An 18,425-nucleotide genomic window follows, 5' to 3' on the forward strand; every position below is an offset into this window, starting at 1 on the left:
CCATCCAAGGGGTTAGATAGCTTCATGCAGCTGGTAGTTCTGAGTTGCAATGGAGACTAGATCCCAAATGTGTTCCCATTATTTCCTCCTAACCCACTCTGCTAGCCTTCAACCTCTGAAGAGCCGAGCTCTTTCCCCCCTTATTTTTTGGGGGGTACGGTCCAGGGACCCCATGCCTCAAAAGCACAGAGCTGAAGAGCAGAGCCAAGTACAGTGTACCTCCATTGGTGGGCTCCTTCTCCTCCTGCTGCCATGGAGAGGAAGGCGTGTCAAACCAACCTCTTTAGTGGTGGCACCAAGACAATGGCGGAGGATCTGCCACTGACCATTGAGCCACGTGTCCACCACATTCAGATGTGTCCCTGGCTTCTCCCAACTTCACATGCGGGACGTTGCCTCCCCCTTCCCCTCCCGATCACCTTCACAAGCTGGTGCATATGGTGTTGAATTCGGCTTAGAACCATTCAAATGCCCTCATCCACCAATGGTTTCTTGGATCCAACCTCACAATTCCACACTAAACCATGAGTTTTCCTAGTGGGGAAGCAGCAGAGGTGTGGATAAGCCCCGAGTGAAAGTGGTTCTCCATGGTTTCAGGCAAAAAACGTAACCAGAGATGCTGGGGATTAGACCTGTGACATTCTTTGTGCAAAACAGATGCTCTACCACTTAAACATGGTCCTTCCCATCTTCACTGGCCCTCCTGGCAGGAGCTCCCATAGTCAGGTGAACGGCACTGTGAGATACTCAGCTTGCCAAAACCAACGAGAATACGAAGCAGAACTATAGGCAGAAAATGAGGCTCTTGGTGCCAAATCACCTGGATCGGGACCCACTGGCAAGTTTTCTTGTGCAAGTTTCATTGGAGTTAATGAGAGGTGTGCAACTGTGTTCTCCTCCAGCTCTCATTCGTTTCAATAATCCTCATGCAGGAAAATTTACCAATGGATTCTGCCACTGCAAAATCCACCCCCAACTCACTGGTTACTTTTTTCTGTTCTTTTGCTTTTATTTCTAGAGTGTATAACAAAAAATGTCAATATTTTCAAAACTGCGGGAGACAGCAGAAATATTACAGGGGGGTTTATATAGCAGTAGACAAATAGTCTGGTTTTGTTTTGTTTTTTTAAGAGGATGTTGTAGGCCCACATTCCCCTCAGATGCAACTCCAACCACAAAGTGACATAGACCATGTGGTCACTCTCAGGATACGTCGGCACCAGAGTTTTTGCTAAGTCCAGTTTGGAGCTTTCTGAGAGAATTCTCTGAAATGCTTTACCTCTATCCCATTTGTGGGGGCCAAGCCCTCCCTGGCATACTATTCCTTGTGCAGTTCATGCAAAAGTAAAACTACAGTGGTGCCCCGCAAGACGAATGCCTCGCAAGACAGAAAACCCGCTAGACGAAAGGGTTTTCCGTTTCCATAGGTGCTTCGCAGGACGAATTTCTCTATGGGCTTGCTTCGCAAGACGAAAATGTCTTGCGAGTTCCTGCGATTTTTTCCCGCTCCCCACCCCCTTTTTCTAAGGCGCTAAGCTGCTAATAGCCTTTTAGCAGCTAATCCGCTAATCCCTTAAGCCTTTAATAGCCTTTAATAGCCGCTAATAGCCGCTAAACCGCTAATAGCGCTAATCCGCTAATACAGTTGCTTCGCAAGACGAAAAAACCGCTAGACGAAGAGACTCGCGGAACAGATTAATTTCGTCTTGCGAGGCACCACTGTACAGGGTAGTCCTTCCAGGACATTGTCCCAAATCATCATCTGTACAATGTCCCCAAATTTCATCCAGTTACAACTTTTTATTTGCCTTCGAGAAGCATCAAACTATCTGAGGCATAAAGTGATCCCAGAATGCATTGAATTTTGCCATTGAGGTGTGTTTTACTAGCTTTAATAATGGCAAAGATGGTAAACATCCCCATTGTTTTTTCATAGACAAATGGTCCAAGAAAGGTCAAGAAAGTGTGTGGGATACCAAGCGTTTGTCAAAAACAATATTTCTTTAACCAAGGACCATCTTCTTAATAGAGTCAAAAAATAATAAAAATAAAACACCTCCACTAACTGTAAATGTTAGTTCTCAGCTGATAGAAAGGTGCTTTTTTAAAAAAGAAAAAGATACAATACTTTTCAAATCATTTTTACGCTAAAAGTACTTTAAAATCCTAACCCTTGATTTCAGAAAGTTCTGTTGATTATGGCTGAAAATAGCCTACCACACAATGGAAATCTCATGGGGGTGGATAAAATACCCCCCAAACCATTAGTAAGATTCCTACTCCCACACTGGATAATAGTTTAAAAAGGGGGGGGGGGACTGTTGGTGTTACTGAAGTCATCTATGCCTGCAATTGGTAACCTATAAGATGGGGTGTGGGCATTCAAATGAGGTACTTGCATGTTTCAGAGAATAAAGAGGATAAATAAGTAAATTATATGATGCTGTGATTTTTGATGGTAAGAGCTATTCGGCAGTGTAACAGACTCCCACAAGAGGTACTGAACTCTCCTTCCTTGGAAGTTTTAAAGTAGAGGTTGGATGGTCACCTGTAATGGATGCTTTAGCTGAGATCACCCTGATCTAGCCACCGTGATCCACATGACGGTCACCTCCAGGCTTGATTATTGTAACTCACTCTACGTGGGGCTGCCCTTGAGACTGACCCGGAAATTCCAGCAGGTGCAGAATGCCGCGACGAGACTCCTTACGGGGTCCTTGCCATGGGATCACATTCACCCGGTGCTATACCAGCTGCACTGGCTCCCGGTGGAGTACAGGATCAGGTTTAAGGTGCTGGTTTTAACCTTTAAAGCCCTATACGGCCTAGGACCCTCATACCTACGGGACCGCCTCTCCTGGTATGTCCCATGGAGGACCTTACGGTCTTCAAATAAAGACATATTGGAGATCCCAGGCCACAGGGAGGTTAGGCTGGCCTCAACCAGAGTCAGGGCTTTTTCAGCCGTGGCCCCGATCTGGTGGAACGCTCTGTCACAAGAGACTAGGGCCCTGCGGGACTTGACATCTTTCCACAGGGCCTGCAAGACAGAGCTGTTCCATCAGGCCTTTGGCTAAGAAACAGTCTGACCCCCTCTCTCCTTCTGTAATACTCATAGAACGCTAGCCCAATGGTTGGCATTAATTTGATTCTGAATTGATTTTAGAATGTATTCTAATTAATTGATTGTGATTTTATGTAAATTGTGCTATTTTTACTGTTGTTAGCTGCTCTGAGACCAGCTTTGGCTGGGGAGGGCGGGATATAAATAAATTATTATTATTATTATTATTATTATTATTATTATTATTACAGGGGGTGGACTAGATGACCCTTGGGTACCTTCCAACTTTAAGATTCTATGATTCCAATGAAAAGTTCCTAAAGGCTATAGGGTTTGGACATTGTAATGAATTGCTCAGAAAAGCGGTGGAATCTCTATTTTTGATGGTTAATGATAATAAACCATTTAAGTCAGTTGTTCTCCCAGCTGCAGATATCAGACTTTATCTGTCCTGGTCTCTTACATGCTCATTGCATAACCCACCAGAAAGGAAACAAATATATGCAAGCCATTTTCCTGATAAACAAAAGCAAAGATGTATGAAGTATGCAGGTAAACACTATTGCTTACAAGAAGGAGGCTGAAAAGTCCAAAGACAAAAATAGCAGTAAGGACGGACATAGCTATACAAAGAGAAAAGGACATAAGTCCTAGTTCTACAGACAATTTAATTTTAGATAGAACACAGGCATCGTCAGCCGAAAAACAATGAGAGGAAAAGAAATGCTCATAAATAATAATCTGTCTGGATTATGGCTGCGTATATACAATATCTGTAAAGCACATTCAAAGCACATTCCCCCCCTCAGAGAATTCTGGGCACCTTAGTTTGTTAAGGGTTGCTGGGAATTCCAGTCCTGTGAGGGGTAAATTATAGTGCCCATAATTCTTTGAGGACAAGAATGTGCTTCAAATGTGCTATAAAGGTATTGTGTGCATGCAGATTCAGTCAAAATTATCACCTTTCTTATGGTTTCCTTTTTTAATTATAATTTAAGAAACCTCCTAGCATTAACTAACATAGAAGAACCATAGAATCATATGTTGGTAGAGTTGGAAGGGACCTCAGGGGTCACCTAGTCCAATCCTCTGCAGTGCAGGAATCTCAACTAAAGTATCTATGACAGATGACCATCCAACCTCTGCTTAAAAATCCCAAATGAAGAAGATTCCACAACCTCCTGAGTGACTCCATTCAAACAGCTCTTACCATCAGAAAGTTCTTCCTGATGTTGAGTTGGAATCTCCTTTCTTGCAACTTGAATCTATTGGTTTGGGGTCCTACCCTCCAGACCAGGAGAAAACAATCTTGCTCCATCCTCCATGTGACACCCCCTTAGATATCTGAAGATATCCTCTCAATCTCCTCTTTTCCAGGCTAAACACAACCAACTTCAACTGTTCCTCATACAACTTGGTTTACAGACCCTTAATCATCTTGGTTGCCCTCCTCAGCACACGGTCAAGTTTGTCATTACCCTTCTTAGATTGTGATGCCCAGAACTGGACACAGTACTCCAGGTGTGGTCTGTCCAAGGCAGAATACTTCCCTTGATTGGGAAGAACCAACTGAGACTCCTAACATAATCACGCTGATAAAACAATTTTGACAGTTATTTGAAGAATGCAGCAGTCACCAAGAGTGTTCCCCAGAGATTTTGGACTGCAACTCTGTTAAAATCCCCCAAATTAACCATGCTAGTTGCAGCTGATGGGTGTTGTAGTCCAATGCATATGAAGAGCACCAGGTAGTGTAAGGCTACCACAGTGCATAAAAATAAATGATGCATACAATTTCAATGCAGATCCAGGTTCTCAGATGTTACTCCTGACACAAAACCCACTTCACGATAATCAGGTTTACACTGCCACAAGGATGTTGAAAGCTGGGGTTCCTGTGGGGGCCTAGGGATTCTACAAAAGTTATCATTTGGCTCCCACTGGGATGCTAGCATAATTTAAGAACCCGACATCTGTCCTAATGAGACTTTGAAGAAAACATCTTCCTTTGGTTTCAGCAGAGGAGAGTTGGGAAACACAGGAAACATGTGCCCAGTTGAAATTGAAGAGCAGCATACATTGCTTTCAGTTTGTGAAGAGTGACTGATTGGTTCAGTATCGGGTTGAGGGGATCTATGTGGTTATATAAAGAAGACAGGGTTAAAAAAGTCAAACTACCACATGGCAGAGGGTCACTGGTGTAGTGGCTTCCAGCGATGCATCTTGCATTATCTACGTGCAATCATGTACAATTTTACGAAGGCCAACATAATTTGTGGAGACATTCATTTACAAGATGCATCTCGGAATTGAAAAAATTAAGCATAAAGCGATTTGATCACAGCAGAACAGATAGACTATCTGTAATAAATCAGAGGCTTCTCATTTGAAACATTTATTAGCTCCGCACTTGCAAGCGTACAACAGGCTCCTTGCTGCTTTCATTTTCCATCGTCAGCTCTACTTCAGTAATCATGCAACTATTTGCCGATGCCATAAAGCTGTTGTCTACCTGCGAGCACACGCTGGTTCAATTTTCCAGCTCAAAATCGGAGAGAAAGTGTTCAGGGCACTCATTTAGAACTGTCTTCTTAATGACCACAAAAAACCAGGAAGCTCTTGCTAGAGAGCTCTCTAGCAATAACAGAATTTGATTTGACAGACTTACAAGCCTGGTAGATGAAGGGAACGCAGTGGATGTAGCCTACCTTGATTTCAGCACGGCATTTGACAAGGTGCCCCATTATATTCTTGTAAAGAAGCTGGTAAAATGCGGTCTTGACTATGCTACCACTCAGTGGATTTGTAACTGGCTGACTGACCGGACCCAAAGGGTGCTCATCAATGGTTCCTCTTCATCCTGGAGAAGAGTGACTAGTGGGGTGCCACAGGGTTCTGTCTTGGGCCCGGTCTTATTCAACATTGTTATCAACGATTTGGATGATGGACTCAAGGGCATCCTGATCAAATTTGCAGATGACGCCAAACTGGGAGGGCTGGCTAACACCCCAGAGGACAGGATCACACTTCAAAACGACCTTGACAGATTAGAGAACTGGGCCAAAACAAACAAGATGAATTTTAACAGGGAGAAATGTAAAGTATTGCACTTGGGCAAAAAAAATGAGAGGCACAAATACAAGATAGGTGACACCTGGCTTGAGAGAAGTACATGTGAAAAGGATCTAGGAGTCTTGGTTGACCACAAACTTGACATGAGCCAACAGTGTGACGCGGCAGCTAAAAAAAGCCAATGCAATTCTGGGCTGCATCAATAGGAGTATAGCATCTAGATCAAGGGAAGTAATAGTGCCACTGTATTCTGCTCTGGTCAGACCTCACCTGGAGTACTGTGTCCAGTTCTGGGCACCACAGTTCAAGAAGGACACTGACAAACTGGAACGTGTCCAGAGGAGGGCAACCAAAATGGTCAAAGGCCTGGAAACAATGCCTTATGAGGAACGGCTAAGGGAGCTGGGCATGTTTAGCCTGGAGAAGAGGAGGTTAAGGGTGATATGATAGCCATGTTCAAATATATAAAAGGATGTCACATAGAGGAGGGAGAAAGGTTGTTTTCTGCTGCTCCAGAGAAGCGGACACGGAGCAATGGATCCAAACTACAAGAAAGAAGATTCCACCTGAACATTAGGAAGAACTTCCTGACAGTAAGAGCTGTTCGACAGTGGAATTTGCTGCCAAGGAGTGTGGTGGAGTCTCCTTCTTTGGAGGTCTTTAAGCAGAGGCTTGACAACCATATGTCAGGAGTGCTCTGATGGTGTTTCCTGCTTGGCAGGGGGTTGGACTCGATGGCCCTTGTGGTCTCTTCCAACTCTATGATTCTAGGGCAAGAGGAGACTGTCTTCTTAAGCCACTTTAAAATAATACCCTTTTTTAAAAACAAAAAAAACTACCAGTCTTTTTAAGATTCTGCTGCTGCTGGAATCCCTGCTGTTAGTTCTTCATGCCCTTTTACTTTCTCTTAATGAAAAGCAGCCGCTGTTTTCTCCATCAGCCTTCCTTTGACAGATGCAAACAACTCAGAAGCTTCCTGTTGTCACTGGTCATTTGAAACCAAGGCTGACGGTTGACCAGAAACCTCCTTGCTTACAAAAACTGAAACTGTGTTTTGTTTTAATGATTTGCTTTCTGGAGGAGGCAGTTTTGCACTCGCTGACAAGAAGCAGTCATATAATGTCGGGAAGCTTAATTACAATGGCTGTGGCACACTGTGATGTAAATTGGAGGAGCTGAGATTAGCAACACGCTAGGTCACTGAAAAGAGAATTATTTCACTTCTTTCTCCTCTGTTGGACAAATGTGCTCCCTTCAGGGGATAGTTTGACTTGTGTTTATTATGTGTGAACTCGGGGAAGTATTTAGTTGTTAAAAGGAAATATTGTTTATAGCCAGAATTGGCATCTCCAGTCCTGATTAACAGCAGAAGTGGTGTTAATTTTATCTTTAAGCATAAAACAGAGCAGGTTTTAAGAGAGGTGGAGGAAAAGATTTCATTTGCTATGGTTAATTGCTAACTCGGACACAGGAAAAATAAAATAAGGTGAAGTAAAATAAAATAAAGCAAAATTAAATTAAATTAAAAGCCTGTGGAATAAAACCACAACACATGGTTCCGAATTTATTTCATAGGTCTTTTATTCTACTTTATATTGATGTGCGCTGGTTAGAAATTAACCGCAGCAAATGAAATAGTGGCATATGCTCTTGTTAGGTATGGGGTATTTGCAACTGAAGCCAGTGCAGGAATCAAATATGTCATAATGTGTCCGATATTAAGGAAGGGCAGAGTGCCTTGGGGGATGGCCGTGGATCATTGGTACACCACAGACTTTATATGCAGAAAGTCTCAGGATCTTTCCCTAGCATCTCCAAGAGGGCTGGGGAAGACCCCTGTCTGAAATTCAGATGCTGCAAGACCTATCACCTCTGACAATTGGCCATGCTGGCTAAGGATGATGGGTGCTGGAGTTTAACAACTTCTGGAGGACCAGAAGTACCCTGTCTCTGGTGCAGCCAATACTAACTGATAGGTAGATGAATAGTCTGATTCAGTAAAACCACCATTTCCTATTTTCGCTTTGAAGAAATGTCACTCATTGATATAGAAACCTGGAAATTCTAGCGTTTACTAAAATGACAGATATACAGGAGCCCTTTGCTCCTCTACATAAATAATGTAAAAGGTAGAGGACCCCTGGATGGTTAAGTCCATTAAAAGGCAACTATGGGGTTGCGACGCTCATCTCACTTTCAGGCTGAGGGAGCTGGCGTTTGTCCACAGACAGCTTTCCGGGTCATGTGGCCAGTATGGCTAAACTGCTTCTGGCACAATGGAACATTGTGACGGAAATCAGAGTGCACAGAAATGCTGTTTACCTTCCCATCGCAGTGGTACCCATTTAAATTCTTGTACTGGCATGCTTTTGAACTGCTAGGTTGGCAGGAGCTAGGACAGAGCAATGGGAGCTCACCCTGTCGCGGTCCTCTACATATGGTCACCCTAACCTGAACACATTTTCAACAAGATTGAATGTTTATAGGAAGTACACACCCCAGTCTTTAGAAAGGGACCTATAGTTACCACCAACCTCCTGAAGGAGAGATAGCAGTTAGTTCTCTTGTGCTACTTTCAGTTCTGGTGTATATGATAGTCAAAATGTGTCATGATAAGTACTTGTGTGTTTCATTTCTATGCAGCATTTCCCCATTTCAGAGATTCATCAGAGAGGAAGGATTTATACCAGCCTTCCCCTAACTGGTGCGCCCCACAGGCTTTAGGACTACAACTTCCAACAGGCTAGGTAAAGGTAAAGGGACCCCTGACCATTAGGTCCAGTCGTGACCGACTCTGGGTTTGCGGCGCTCATCTCGCTTTATTGGCTGAAGGAGCCGGCGTACAGCTTCCGGGTCATGGACTAAGCCGCTTCTGGTGAACCAGAGCAGTGCACGGAAACACCATTTACCTTCCCGCCAGAACAGTACCTATTTATCTACTTGCACTTTGACGTGCTTTCGAACTGCTAGGTGGGCAGGAGCTGGGACCGAGCAACGGGAGCTCACCCCGTTGCAGGGATTCGAACCACCAACCTTCTGATCAGCAAGTCCTAGGCTCTGTGGTTTAACCCACAGCGCCACCCATGTCCCACCTCCAACAGCCTAATGGTCAGTAATTATGAGAGCTGTAGTCCAAAACATCTAGATGTTATTAGGTTGAGGAAAGCTGATTTAAAAACACATTGTTTCAAGCACAGATTCTTTAGCCAGTATTTTTCTTTTTCAAATATGGGTGAACACATTTGCATAAAGCTCAGTAAATCATCTGGGTTTTGCAGAATACTTCAAAGGAACGATGGTAAGTCCCAGATGGGACTTCCTTCCCTTTGTAAATAGCCTTTCCCCCCCCCCTTACCTTTGTGTAGCATGTGTTGGGGGTGGAACTCCAGATCCTAGAGATACAGGCTACCTGCCTTAGTGTTCCCCAAACCTTAATTTCATGTTCAGAGCATCTTCTTTCAATAGAACCTCCTACATCCCCCCAAAAAAACCTTATATAACTAATAAAGGAAGTAATAATTCTGAGCATGCTCACCCTATCCTGAGTAGGCGTGAAGAAGAAATTTTGTTCAGTTTGCATTTAAAGGTGAACCAACCTAATTCATGCTTTCAAAAAGAAAATGGGAACTAAAAGATAGCTATTCTTCAAAATCTGCACATGTCTGAATTTTGCAAGGGTCTTCTGCAGCCAAGTAATGTGCATAATGCATATACTGAGGGAAAGTGTGCAGAAAAACACTATTTTCATGAAAATAACTTGCAAAGGTGTTCTATATTAGGGGAAATTGCATTGTAATTTTTTTGTATATTGAGCAAAATTGCCTACAGAAATGTATATAGTAGAAGAACAGGACACAAAATGGTGATGGATTTTCATGTGGACATTAAAAGAAGACCCTCAGCAAACTGAATCCTCTCTCATTTCTACCTTGAACTGGTCTCCCCACCCCCAGACTGGGACTTTCCTTCCATTTCTTTTTTAAGAAAAGAGAAAGCTCAGAAAAACCACACCTATTTTGAGTCAAGCTGGAGGGAGGTTTCTACCCGCCTTTAAGATCCTTCACAACTTTGACCTTTTCAGTATTCATTACTTGACTGAGAGCTGCCCTCTCAATTTCTCTGATTAGAATAGCCTTATTAAAATGGCACATGTGAAGGCAACTCCAGCCAATTAAACGAGAGAATACTGAAAAGGTCATTGAAAGGAAGGCATGCAAAATCGACACTGTGCCCCCACCCAACATGATTGGCTCACAACATGGAGACACAATTTCCAGAAGACACGTTGATACTGCAAATGGAATGCCACCCAAACAACATATTCTTAGATCCAACATTAAAATAAGGGAAGTAATAGCACAGGTCTAAATCATTTCCATTAAACATAGTATGCAATTATACAATTCTTCTTTAGAAGATGCTGCCTTGACGATATTAGCAAATGTCACTCAAAGACACCCTGACATTTTACCTCCATATCTTGATTGCTGTCAGAAAAAAGGTGTTTTAATAGATAATAAAGTGTTGGCAATTCATTAGATTTTCATTATCGGTTGTGGTCTTCCTGTAATTAGATATCAACAGGGGTCCTTTAAGAACCTACCACTAAGCTTCACATTGCAAGGATATTCTCAGCAGGGGTTGCCTTTCATTCAACTGGTTTGGTACATTTATATGTATAACTTCTTCCAATTCTCTTCACTATTTCTTACCTTACGTTGTGGTGTAACATGGTGTGTTCAGCTGATTCTTCGGGAATCTGCATCTTCTTTTCTGGGAGACATTTCTAAGGCTTTGCCTCTGTTTCTGAAGGTAGCTTTTCCAGATGTTCAGGAACCAGCCGTCAGGTATGAGGAAACGGAGAACTTTTCACACCCGCATTGAAGCTAAAAGTGTAAGCACGTCCCGCAGTTTCATCCCAAGTGGTAAGAGCTTGTGTAGGCTCTTAAAACGAGTAGGGGAGAAATCTCGAGCCTTTTGTAAGTGCTTGATGTGCGTTCAAAAGACCCGAAGGCACTCCTGCTGAGAAACCTCACTGCTGGCTTTCTTTCCCCAGCTGCAGTAGAGAACAGTGGGGTAGTGTGCAGAATGCACCTGAACTCCCAACAACTGAGTTGCTGCTGCTTACCAAGAGGGAAAGTTGGAGGGCTAAGGCAGCAGGGAAGTCAGCACAGTGCAAATGCACCAGCTGAGCCAATCCAGTGATCCTGCTTGTGTGTTTGCACCATGCTGCCTTCCCCACCAACTTGCTTATTCCCCCTCCTGCTATGTACCGTATTTTTCCATGTATAACACACCCTCGTGTATAAGATGCCTCCTATTTTGGGGGATTCCAATTGGAGAAAATGGGAGGGAGATGGCCCAGAGCTGTTGAGCTTTTCTTGGGGAGGATTGACCAAAGTGGTTGAGCTTTTTTGGGGAAGGATTGCCCAGATCTGTTGAGCTTTTTTGCGGGGGCAGTGCCAACAGTTTTTCAGCTTTTTTGGGGGGGGATTGCCCAGAGTGCTTCAGCTTCTTTTTGGGGGAATGGCCAGCAATCACTCACCGGACTGACAAACGCTGCAAAACGCATGCGTCAGCGAAGCCAAAAAGCATCTGTCCACTCACCACCAGCAGCCAGCAATCGCACGCCCAATTGCCACAGCAGCAGCCAATCCAAAGCAGCCCTTGCCACGGCCACCAATCACACACAGAATCATCGCTGACGGTTGCAACCAATCCCCCATCTGCACTATCCGTGTATAAGACGGCCCCCAATTTTAAACATTAATTTAAAATAAGCCTCGTCATACATGGAAAAGTACGGTAAGTAACATAAATGATTCATACATGGAATGTCATTTCGAGTGCAATTCTGAACATACTTGCATGAGAGTAAGTCTCATTGAACTCAATGGAACTAACTTTGGAGAAGGTGTGCACTGTAAAGCTTTGCTCCACCACACCCTCCTAAATCTCTCCCTCTGAAATCAACAGAGGGATGGGAGTGAAATTAATTCAGTTCACGTTTTTATGTGCTCCTGCACATAATCTGCACCCCTCAGAACAATATATGAAGCAAAACACAGGTGTTCTTTGAAATTCCCCCTTTTCCTATTTCGGCAGTGAAGTTCTCCAAGCAAAATCTGCATACAAAATGGAGCACGCTATTAAAATATGCACAAAGAAATGCTTCTATTATTGAAAATAATGTTCAAAAATACATTATATCAGGTAAAACGACACATCAAATGTGTATAGAAGAGGTGAAATGTAATGTAGGTGAAAGCTCATAGAAATTTTAATGCAGACTTCTTTTTAAATGCAAACTGTGGTGGAAATTAGATAATTGAAATTAAGAGAAGGAAAATGAAAAAAACTCAAAGCAAACCAAAGTTGATACATTTGTCCATAACTACAAAAGTGTCAGCTTGTCATGGATAGTGACCATAATGTTTATTTCAACAAATCATCATCATCATCATCATTTTAAAAAGAGTTAATATTTCAACATTGGCAAGAGTACCTGCCTTACATTTCCTTCCTTGGATAAGGCATTTTTGTGTCATCGTCCCGTCCCCCCACAACATTATTCACACAAAGTTCAGAAAAGGGAAGTACTTCTATAATAGCTACATTATACAAACCACAGCGGAGCTATTTTTGCCAGAGAATATATTGGCAATATTAGAAGCAGATAAGAAGCGACCAGCTGAGTGGCAAGTGTTGTCAGCAAGTGGCATTTCCCCCCACGGACAGAAAATGAGTAAAAAGGGCTAAAATCTGTAGGCTGCTGTGAAGCATGGCTGACCAAAATCCTTAGTGTCATGATTGCTGGAAGCCTTCAGCTCCATGATCTGCTTCTGCACAGCACGATTCGGGAATGAACCTGTAAGGAGTGTGTATTTGAAGTTTGACTCCCTCCACCCCCTGAGAAATGAGAGAGAGCAGTGATGCACCTTTCATCGACTTCTCACATTTGGTCAGGTGTCGATAGATTTGTACGCTATGAAACGCAAGCAGAATTGTCTAAAATAAGCAATTAAACTGACTTGGATCTTGAAAGACAGGTATGTTGCTGATGGCACTTGTTAAGAGTTGCAAACAAGCAGCACATAATTACCCTGTTAAATTGGCATGAAGCTGAACTACAATTTGCATACTGCCTAAATAGGCAGTAGTGAATCACTCCTGGCAATGGAAGCTTCACAAAGCACATCAGATCATTTTCTGACTTCAGAATGCAGCAGGATCAATTTGAGGCCCCAATATTGTGTGTGTGTGTGTGTGTGTTATATTCTGTTCCAATGCTCAGTCTACCATATATAAACATCTGCTACTAATATCTAATGATATATGATGAAATATCCAAATGTTAACAGTATTCCAAACAAGTTAGCAAAATGAAGATTTGCACACGTATTGTGCATCTTGAAGGCAGTAACTGGCAAATAAAAACCAACCAAGAGTTGTGTTTTGTTTATAATGATTTTGATAAGGGCAGAGACAAAAAAACTAATGGCTCAAAACAGTTTAGTGTGCAAAGGAAGAAAATCCATGGTGGTAATAATATAACAATAAACCAAGTAATTGACAAACTGCTAATTTTTTTTATAGCTGACACTAGGCATAATTGCTTGAAAAGAACTTCTGCTTTCTTCAATGGAGCTTGTTCTCAAGTAAAGGTTCATCCAGACTTGTGCTTGGCTCGTGCCTAGAAAACATGAGTCCAAGTGGATTTCTGCTTCTTCCACACTTTCTAGGTACGAGTCTAAGCAGTTTTGCCCTTTGCTACTGTGCTCAGATCCTGTTTGTTGGCTTCCCAGAGGCATCCGACTGGCCACTGTGAAAACAGGATGCTGGACTAGATGGGCCTTTGACCTGATCCAGCACACCTCTTCTTATGTTCTTAAGTGGCACCCCAATGTACAGTGGTACCTCCGGTTAAGAACTTAATTCGTTCTGGAGGTCTGTTCTTAACCTGAAATTGTTCTTAACCTGAAGCACCACTTTAGCTAATGGGCCTCCCATTGCTGCTGCGCCGCTGCTGCACGATTTTTGTTCTCATCCTGAAGCAAAGTTCTTAAACCGAGGTAATATTTCTGGGTTAGCGGACTCTGTAACCTGAAGCATATGTAACCTGAAGCGAATGTAACCCAAGGTACCACTGTATACCTAAACAAAACAGAAGTGATCTTCCATGGTATATGGCTGCTGAATATAAGGGTAGCAAAAACACAGCTAAGAAGCTCAAATCATATTTATGACTGACATCCTTCTTTGGAAATTAAAGCAATGTCCACACTTTAACATTCAAAAACTTTACTTGCAGAAACTTATACATGAATCAAAACATAATATTTACCGTCACATGCTTATTTAAACGAGTCTCTTCTAACTTCCAAACAACTGTATTTTCCTTTCTTTCCAGAACTCAGCTCTCAGCCTTCTGTATCTCACTTAGGCCATGCCTTGCAGCTCCTAGGAGAGATTTCCACTTTTACTTTCTCTTGCAGCTTTGCTCTCTTTCTTTCAGGCAGAGAAGAAGCATTCCAACACTCTAGTCAACTTAGCAGTGTTCACAGTGGATTCCAAAACACAGCCATCTTGCTTCACATAAAACGGAGTCTCTCCTTTACCAGATACCTCCCATGTGGCCAACGTCAGCCAACATGAGATCTACTAGAGAACTCTCTAGATTCAGTTACCAGCCAATCAAATATAAACACATAATAATGCATACAAGCATTTCCAATTTCAGTGAATTAAATTACTATACTTAACAATGGGCTTGATACAGATGGACTTTCTCCTCTCCATAAATGAGGCATCCTTTTGCATGACCAGGCAGCAACCGCCCCAGCCCCCAGAAACCACCAGAAAGGAATAATGACTCATGACAACGTGCTACGGAATTAAAATTTGGCCACAAGTTTATTAAACTTTCAAATGTAGGAAGACCTTGGCTTAGGCCTTGGGCGTGTATCCCTCCCAGCCCCCCAGCTGGGGAACTGGGGCTCCTCAGGGTAAATGGGATATGGGGGTGCTCTGCAAGACGTATGTGTACGCAGGCAGCCCACCCCATATCCCTTAGCTGTCAACCTTCCCTTTTTTTGAGGGAAATTCCCTTATTCCAGTGCCGTTTCCCGCTGCTATCCCGGATTGTTAGATATCCCGTAGACCAGTGTTCCCCAACCTTGGGCCTCCAGCTGTTTTTGGACTACAACTCCCATCATCCCTCGCTAGCAAGACCAGTGGTCAAGGATGATGGGAATTGTAGTCCAAAAACAGCTGGAGGCCCAAGGTTGGGGAACACTGCTGTAGACTGTCCCCAGGACAGGTGAGGCTGCTGATCTCTTATTTTCAAATCTGAAAGTTGACAGCTGTGCCATATCCTCGCACGTGGGGTAGTTCACTGACATCCTTTCAGTGTATGGCCCTTTCAGCGGGGACCCTGGAATCGCTGCCGTGGGGGGGGGGGGTCACCAATTCACGCCCCCCCACCCCATAGGGAAGAAAAGACTAAAGTATTCGCCCAAGGCCTAAAACCGCCAAAGTTGTGACAAATTGCTACGGGGAAGACCAAACCTGCCAATGCAGGAAAATTTCTTCCTGGCTCTTCAACAGCAACCAGTCAAAAGACCGTAGCAGCGCCTGCTAAACAGGAAGAAAAAGGTTAACCTGTAAACAATAAACATTAAACAAAGGGAGGGGTGGGTGGGTGAAGCTCCTGAGCCACAGCCTGGCTACTGCTGGCTCCTCCCCCTATTTATGCGACTGGCCCCACCTCCCAGCAGTGTAAATTGACTAACTGAGGCTGGGCGTGAGCCTCCAAAAAATAACACTGAGAGGCAGGCCAGCTCATACAAACTGTTAAGTCCCCTGGGTTCCAAAGCAACGTGCGCAATCCCGCAAAGAGCACCCACAGTGTAAAGTGTGAGTCCACATTCTCAGCATGATAAGTTTTGCAACCAATTTCCGGATGAATTCACTCACATTCAGCCTGACCCAATATTGCACAAAGGCTGTCCATTTAGACTTAGAGTCAGAGTTTGCAGATATGGAACCTTAGTCTTGTGACATTTATCACTGATGTTGAAGAGATATGAGAATACATATCCCTGATTTGGTATTGTACGTGGGACCTTGGTCAACAGTCTCAGCTTGGCTTAAAAGTTTGAATAAATAAAGATAATGCAACATTCTGAAGGCTGTTGTGAAACATTTGATCATTTTTTGTTCCCCAAGAGTCTCGAAAATTGCATTAGTTTCATTTTTTTAAGGACAGGGAAAAATCTGTTTGACATTCCAAGCATGTGCTATGCTGAATGAACAAAAAAGGAAAGTTAACATAATTAAAATGGTTATAAACATGCCTGCTATTTCTGTTTACCAAGCCAAAATTTAATTATCAGAAACATACTGTAGTGTATGTTGTCTTTGCAAATATACGAGCCCGGCATTGTAAATAGCTTGTTTCCAAGCTGTGTGTGCATAGTTATGTGCCCATCTGTAAACATTTTATTTAATTGATTTTTCAAGTCTTTAGACTCCGCTTCTGAGACTTCTAAAATGTAGTTAATTAAAATCCGTAGACTTAGAAACAATTACCTTGCACCCTCTTCATAATATTACACCCCCCCCCAGTAGTGAGGTATTTGGAGTGATGTTGTTACAATTAAGGTAATTATAAGTAAGTGCAGAATAATGGGGAGTAAAGGTACAAAGGTTACGGCTTGTCTCAGAGAAAGTGTTTAATAATGTACAAATTAGCTCAGACTGGAGTGAAGGTCATCTAAGCCAAAGATGGCTGCAAGGCATTAACAAAGCTAAATAGAGTGCATAGTATGCAAATATGGCTGAATGAAAACGGTATCTTTTAAAAATGTTGCAAATCCATATTCTAGTGCTGTGTAAGGACAATGCACATCTTAAAAAAGAAACAAAAGAGGGAGAGCTCTTATAGGGTTGCCATATTTCAAAAAGTAATATTCCTGACACCCGCAAAGTTGTTGAGCTGTTGGAGCTGTTTCTTCTGCTTTTTCCATCGCTCTGCCATAAATCCATCTTTTCCTTGACATTTTTGCACGCAAAAGTTCCCCCGATGCCATTTTTACACCAGAAAACCAGGACATGTCAGGAATTTTCCTGACGTACGGCAAACCTGCTGTTGCCTTAGGGTTTATGATATCAACATTTTATAAAAATCATTGCAAAACAAAGCATATCAAACAAAGCATATCTACAATACTAGTTTGCACCAGTACAACTGGAATGGCTTCTCGCAAAGAATCCTGGGAACTGTACTTTGGAAGTGTAGCACCCTGCTTGTGGTTAACGCTTAGCTGGAATGAAATATTCAACGCAGCAATAGAGAAATTAAAATAATAATTTATTTGTCAGACAAATAAATGATTGGCACAGTGGTATATGGTTACCAAAAGCTCTGCACACACCAGCCCTGGTGACCAGCACTTATATTTCCTCAGCCCAGCCTCCTTACTCCTCCTTTGGCTGCCTCTGTCCAATCAGCCTGGTTGAAATTCCTATTGGCTGTCTGCTAGAACCAATCATAAAAGATACACCCATTTCCTATTACCTTTTATGGGAGACAAAGAGCTATATTTCCTTCTATCATATATCTTACATTTGCCTCGACAAGGCACCTTAATTACCAGATCACCCTTTTCCCTTTTACTCTTTTGCCCTTCTGGCCTTCTGCTCTTTTGCCCTTCTGCCCCTGGCAACAGGGGCAGATGGCTAAAACAGATGGCTCATGGTTTTAAATTTTGTCATAAACAGATTTTGAGTTCACCTTCTCACACACCATCAATGAAATAAGAATCTAATATAAGAATCTAACATTTCTTACTTTCTAAATCCTTTGTATACTTACATTAAAGTGAATATATTTCATATATAACATAGATTGATTTTTAGAAGAGAAGAACTTAGTAAAAACAGTTTCAAAAGCAACCTGAAAGCAACTTTAGAGCAGCCCCTTGGTTTTCCCTGCCAGCTGCTATTTTTAGCTCTTTGCCCTTTAACCTTAGGAAAATATGGCTGATGGGAAGCCCATAGATAAACTATTTACAACTCTTAACCTGTGCCCCTGCAGCCCGACTGCACTCCTTTGCTCCCAGCCTGTAATTTCCTTTCTATAACTTTTGAGGTACATAAGTCAATGAGGGGCCCTGTTCAGGAAAATAAAACAACTGCCAAAGTACTGAGCCAGCTGCTTTTCTGTCTGGCATGAAGCAAGCATCTGCAAATATATATTTTTAAGCTCAATTTAAAATATAAATCTTGA

This window comes from Podarcis tiliguerta (genome assembly GCF_965153285.1).
Source record: "Podarcis tiliguerta genome assembly, chromosome: 5".
In the NCBI taxonomy this organism is placed as follows: domain Eukaryota; kingdom Metazoa; phylum Chordata; class Lepidosauria; order Squamata; family Lacertidae; genus Podarcis; species Podarcis tiliguerta.